The following is a 6,797-nucleotide window of genomic DNA, read 5'->3' on the forward strand; positions in this document are numbered from 1 at the left end:
AATCAGTGATTGCGGAAGAATTTTGTTTAGATGCTGTAGAAAGGGTTTCTTCCCTGTGTGTGCAAGCAAACTGGTAACACCTTCTCAGTTACAGAGGGAAGAATTGGGCTTCTGATAATATAAAGTTCAGTAGCAAGCCTGTTTCATGTCCAAGCCACCAATCAGAAATATGTATGGAGTGTCTAACAGTGTGATTGTGGTATAAGAAACGAAGACATGATCTTGGCCTCATTTATTCAATAAATTTAGCATGCCTCTACTGTGCTAAGGACGGTGGACAAAGACAAAATCCCTGACATCGTGACACATGATTAATTCAACAGTATTTATTGAGCGTCTGTTATGTTTCACAAACTGTTCTAGGTACTTGAGAAACATCAGTGAGCAAAAGAGACAAAAATCCTTGCCCTCATGGAATGGAGGAGGCATATATTCAACAAAAATGTTCTTGATTACAACTGTGTGCATTTAGGGAATTAGCCTTCATTGGGCATCTACCATAAGCTAAGAAGGGGGAAGAGAGGCCAATATGAACCGTGTGATCCTTCTTCTAATGAAGCTTACTCTTCAGCTCCCAGAGGGTTTATGTTTAGGAGGGGAGATAAGAGGGACACAGACAATTAGAAAACAGTACAAGACCGTATAAAGTTCTAAAAACTGTGGTATAAACTGTAAGGACCCTGTGAATATTCTGTGAGAAGAGGTAGGCCATGGTCTGTTCTCAGGCAGGAGAAGTGACATAAACAAGAGCTCATTGTTAGGTCAGAGGGGGATGGGCTAACTGGTTAGAGGGATCAAGACAGTGATAGAGAACAAAATTGAATAAATCGAGTAGGGCCAGATTGTGAGGCGTTTGAAATCAGATATAGAAGTTTACTCTAAACTCATGCGTTAAGAAATAGTAAATCTATTCAGTGTGTGTGTGTGTGAGAGAGAGAGAGAGAAAGAGAGATGGAGAGAGAGCATGAGAGAGCACAGAGGAATATATTCTACTAGGGTTGTTTTCTTTAAAAAAAAAAAAAAAAACTTTACTGGCCCCCTCTTGGCAAAGAGTACAGTCCAAGCTCACAGCAGGGCATACTACACCCTTCACAAGCAAGCCCCATCTATGTCCTCAGCCCAGTTTTAAACATTCACCTCATGAATCATTCTGGACATACTGAACTTCTCGCTCTTCCTTTCATACTTTGGTGGCTTTGCACAGATATATTTACTCTACCCTGTATTCCTTTCCATCCTTTCCTAGACTGTTGAAACTGTATCCATCTTTGCTGCTGAGAAGTTCCCCCTTAGCCCACCCCAGGCAGACGTGGTTTGCCTTCCCTTTATATCACATTGCTTTGTACATGTCTCAATTGTAGGTTTATCACACTGTCATTGTACACCCATGACAATCTCTGTCCCCTACTCTACTAGTTTGTTCATCTCAGACTCATCTCTGTCCCCTCCTAGACCGTGAGAGCCTGGGCGGCAACAACTTTGCCTTAGTCTTCTTCATTTCCCCAGCACCCAACACAGAGCCCAAAACATGCTAGGCCGAAGATGTGACATAAGGCCTCATGTCCCACTCAGAGCTGGAAGGAGCAGGACAGAGGGGTGGCAGAGAGAAGTTAAAGAAGAAAGGGAAGGAGGGGAATATGGAAATCATAGGGAGATCAAAGTAAGGGGATAAATAAGACAACGTCACTGTGAAGCACTGAGATGGGCAATACGAAGAGCTTGCACAAAACAAGGGGGACTAATTTAAAAAAACAGCATTCCTTCAGTCCCTACTATTTGTGGATAACACTATATTAGATACTGTGGGGTATGAAATTAAATAAACCACCTCTCTGTATGATTTAGTTGGGAAGATAAGACAAAGACACACAAAGAGACTGACAACAGCTATACATACAAATGTAAAGTTTTTAAAGTTCAGTACCATTTTCAATGTCAAGACATTTAGTATGAAGTTCCTTAGCAGTCAATAAGGTATTGTTTTAAGAAATATTGGATATGGAAACTGACTTGCCTAGATAAGATCTCAGAAAAGCTTAACAAAACTAAACTAGAAACAACTTTTTTAGAATACCAACTAAGGCAAATTGATATGAAATTGTGAATTTTAATGTCATTTAAGAGTTTCCCATTAAGAGTTTCTCATTCTATGTGTCCCAAATTGTATGTTATGAACTTTTTTGAAGAAGGAAAGACCAGGGCTGGACAGGGAGGAAGGGATTCATGGAGAATCTGAAAGGAGCAGATGGAAAAAAAAGTGAATGAAAACTAGACACAGAAGAGAATTTCAGAAAAGGAATAATGAGAATACATAAGAGACAACAGGAATAAAGATATTCCTATTCGGGAGACGAATTCTTAAAATTGTACATACGAATTATCTATTTAAATGGTAATGTTCAAATTATCTGTTTAAATGATGTTTACTTGATGGCTGTTAGGTGAAATATGAGATTTTAAGAAAACAAGCAGGACATGCTTTTACATTTTATGATGGGCACTTAGCCAAAGGTAATTAAAGGGATTCTAGAAAAGGTATTAGAAACTGAAAATGAGAAGGACATTGTGTGAATAAGAGATAAAATGCATTCTGAGTGAAATAGTTGATGTTTTTTCACTGGTTCCTAAGACAGGGAGTGGTAATGTTCCAAGACATTATCCAGCAGCTCAATTTAATTGTTTTGTTTATGACAGTGTGATACTGGGATGGCTTAGACATTCAGTTTTATTTAATTTAATTAATCAAACCTCAAGTCACTACTAAGTGGTTAGTCTCAGAAACCAGCTATGACCAAGTTGCTCAACAGGGATTGGCTGAGCACCAAATGAACTCATCAATTGAGCATTATGTCCTAGGGCACTGGGGAGAGTATAAAAGGGGGCGCAGGAGCCTGCCACACTGGCTCTTCAGTAGTTTCTGAACATGTAGATAGCAGGAGTAAGGTAAGTAGAGAAGAAAGCAGGTACCCTTGTAATTAATTAAGGGTCTGAGTTAGTGTGAGTGGTCAGTCTATGAAGTCTGATACTGTGTGTGGGCGGGGGTAGAGGGTATGGATAAAGGGGGCAGAGGAACGCTCTCATTGAGTTGGGGTTGGGATGTGCTTTAAGCAAGGAGTAGGAATTCTGAGTGAGGTTGGAGACTGGGAAGGGAGCAGGGGACAGACCTTATTTATCGGGAGATAATCATACTTACTGGTTTATTGTGGAACAGAAAATTCACGTTGGAAAAGCAGTAGGAAATAAGATGATATCATATTTGCTGGGGGAGGCATAGTTTAAATGCCAAAGAACATAACATAAACTTAATCTTGAAGGTTACAGGAAATTAATAGGGAAGGGACACAAATCCCTACTAAATATTGAATGTAAAACAAACAGCAACAATACTTAAGGAAAATATTTTCCTTTTTCCTATATTTTCAGCATCAAACACGTGTTTTTGTGGTCAGAAAGAGGGAGGAAAATAGATTGAACCAAAAAAGGTATTGAACTCTCTGCCTTGCCACTCTGGGATGGGCAGGGTTACTTCCTAGGTGATTGGGCTACAGGAACGAAGGCAAAAGTAAAACTCAACAAAAGCCCCAAGCACAAGGCAGAATTGGGGAAATCATCGAAGTTCTTGTGCTTTGGGGGCTTTTAAAAGCCCTTATTTGTGGCTAAATGTCTGAATACAGCAGTCTTTGCTTGGGTTATTCCCAGCCAAGACAGCTGTTTATACAATGGCAGCCATGTCTCATCACAGAGTGGGCCCTGTTTCTGGTGAGAGAAACAGAAGTTGGCAAAGCTTCATCCTAGGCAAGTTAGCCTCTTTGAACCTGTTTCCTCATCTGTAACAGGAGGGCAGTAGCAGTCTTGACCTCACAATGAGGGCTTTTGTGATGTATGCATGAGGTAACACCTGTCAAGCGCTTAGCAACGGTGGTTGGTACACAGTCAATGCTCAATATTACAGTCGCAATATATATAATAGAATGTAATATCAATAATACAATTAAGTATTACAATATTAATACTTTACAGAATAAATGTATTTTAGGACCTAGAGAATTACTATTTATGTTGCCTTAGATAGAAGTAGATGCCCCTTTGGTCTGGGTTTGGGCCCAGACCCAGGCCTAAATTTGAAGTAAACTGAACTTCTGGGTTTAGTGGCATGGCAGGGTGGGAGGTGGTGGTGCAAGGTGTTGTGGCCATAGGAATATTAAATTCCATGTCAGCCTTTGGTTTAATTTGGCACTGACTGTTACTCGAACAAAGCAGCGTTGTAGTGGCAGAGGAAGGGAGAGGCGGAAAATCAACACATTCTTGGAAATAAGATGTGGCTTTTGCTTTGGCTATTTTGTTTTCTCTTCAGCTACAAAAATATTTCTTCGCGCTCCGGATCACAACGAAAATCCCTTCCAGAACATGGTATAAACCTAAGCTTCAGAGGAAGCTTCCATTTAAGATGACAAGGAGTTAGCAAGATTTCCCTTGATACTTATTTTAATAAGAGAACCCCTCAGATAGTGTTATTTAGCCTAGGGAGAAAGCTTTGCATTTACTTAGAGCCTCCCTCAACCTCATTTCCTGTAATTGTGGCCTGTGTGTTACTTTCAAACTTGACATCTGCTGTATTTCCTGGTAACCTTCCTTCAGTGTTTATGGGTGTATAGTTGTATCATTTACCCATTCTCTCCATGTGTTTATATGTGTTTAAAGTTTTAGGATAAAATTTTAGTATAAAGACTGTTGGTGCAATATTCATTCTCCAGTAGTTGCTCTCTTGGACCTCAGACATCTAGCATGATGTTAGAGGAGCTGGTCCCAGATCAATATTCGAGGTACAGGGAAGCTCTGTGTGACCAAGTCAATGGAACGTTCTTGTTTTCTGGTTCTGTGGTATATGCTTAAAGCAAGGTTTCAAGCAAACAAAGTTTGGGCATCACCTCTCCTTTCGCTATACAATACAGTAGCTATGCGGGAAATGCCCACTGTGATGTCGAGCTTGTGTCAATGGTGATGTAGTGGATCGCCTAGGGAACAGATACTGTCTCCTACTCCCATTCTTCAAGAAACAGCACACACCCACTGGACACTCTGTCTGCCCTCGAAGAGCTTACACTTTAGTTGAGAAATCAGACCTTAATACATACTCTGTGGTAATAATGACCAACCTGTTCATGATACATAACATGGAAACGTGCAGCTACATACACATATGATTTAATAGGAAAAAATACACTTCCATGATTCAAATGCCATCCATAATTCACTAGGAATGTCCAATGACAAACTTTTCTTAGGAATGAACTTGTTTTTGGTTGACATTTCAATGCTCTGTGTCTCACCACATGGATAAAGGAGCATACAGCTCTATAGTATTGTTGGTGTTAGGTATTAACTCAGATTTCCTCGAAGTAACTATTTTTTCTCATAAGGGTATATTTTCATGGAGAGACCAAGAAGGTCCAGAGAAAGTTTCACAAAGTGCATATTTTACATTAAACAGAAAATTGAGTCTTGACACCCAATAGTGATCTTTTCTCCTTGATTACACCTGTCCTGAATTTCTAGAAAGATGAATGCTAGGGATTGAACTAATGTTCCTGAGTAAAATGAGAGACCAAGATGCCTATAGCACTTCATTAATTCATTTGTATTTAATTTATTTTGTAAATGTGTTTTGAACCTGACTAGATAAAAAAAGACCTCCCTATTCCGAGGTTCCTATAAAAAGTAAATGACCTATTTAAATTGAGGGCAAATTGAATGGCTCATTTGGTCACTCTTGAAGCCAAAAAGGTGCCAGAAAGCAGAAAACAGTGAGTATATATAATGTCTAGGCTCATTTCTTTTCTCCTCTGTAACTATAGGCATAGAATTAACCCGTTTTTATATCTATAGCTCAAATATCTGCACTTATTCTTGTGTGCTGAGCAAAGCGCATGCACATGCATCCTTTATGAAATAGAGACATCCCATTTCACAGATGTATCAAAGAACTTTAAACACCCTTTAAGGCTCTGCTGATTTGCATAATCCAAATTTTCTAGGCCTTTCAACTATCCAGAGACTTGTCTTTACATGTAACCATTCCTAAAGTTAAGCCCCAAACAAAAAAATGCCTCAGCTTTTATCACCAGTGTTTAGGAGACCGTGAAAAGGGCTGTTTTTTAATCCCACTTTACCCCTAAGATTGACTCAGGGCTGCCTCTGGACATGTGGGACAGAAAACTTTTTGGTGATTCATTCCCATTCCATAAGCAGTTTAACTCCTTAGGAACACGTCTTAAGTTCTAGGAAGATCTAAGCAATTGGGAGAATTTTAGGGGAATGGACAGACACTCCACAACCCAATACCAGATGTAGCTTGTGTTTAACAGGGGAGGGGATTGAAAAGCACAGTGATCTCTAGTTTTGGCTTTGCTCTTAGCTGTGTAACTTTAGACTTCAGCCTCCTAGAAAAAGAAATCAGCCTAATTCCCCCACTCGGGTAGATTTCACTTTTCCTCAGTTTTTGTCTAAAAACCGATGACTGTACGTGTCGCTTTGCAATCTGCTTTGTTTCTCTTTGGAAATATGCTTCTTGGGGGTATTTAGCCGTGTAATAAAATTTTCTTCGGTCACTTTTAACCTCTTTTCATTCCTTTCTTTCCCTCTAGGGCACCAGGGGCCCGCGAGGCCGAATCTCAAAGCGCTGCTGGCGCTACTCGTGATAGAACAATATGATCAAGTTATAAGGGCGGAGGGGGGAGGCGGGGGGCGGGAAAGATTCAGAGAGAAAATGAAGAAAGCTCCGCTTGAAGATCTAAGGA

This window comes from Ursus maritimus (assembly GCF_017311325.1).
Source record: "Ursus maritimus isolate PB19 chromosome X unlocalized genomic scaffold, ASM1731132v1 scaffold_X1, whole genome shotgun sequence".
NCBI lineage: Eukaryota > Metazoa > Chordata > Mammalia > Carnivora > Ursidae > Ursus > Ursus maritimus.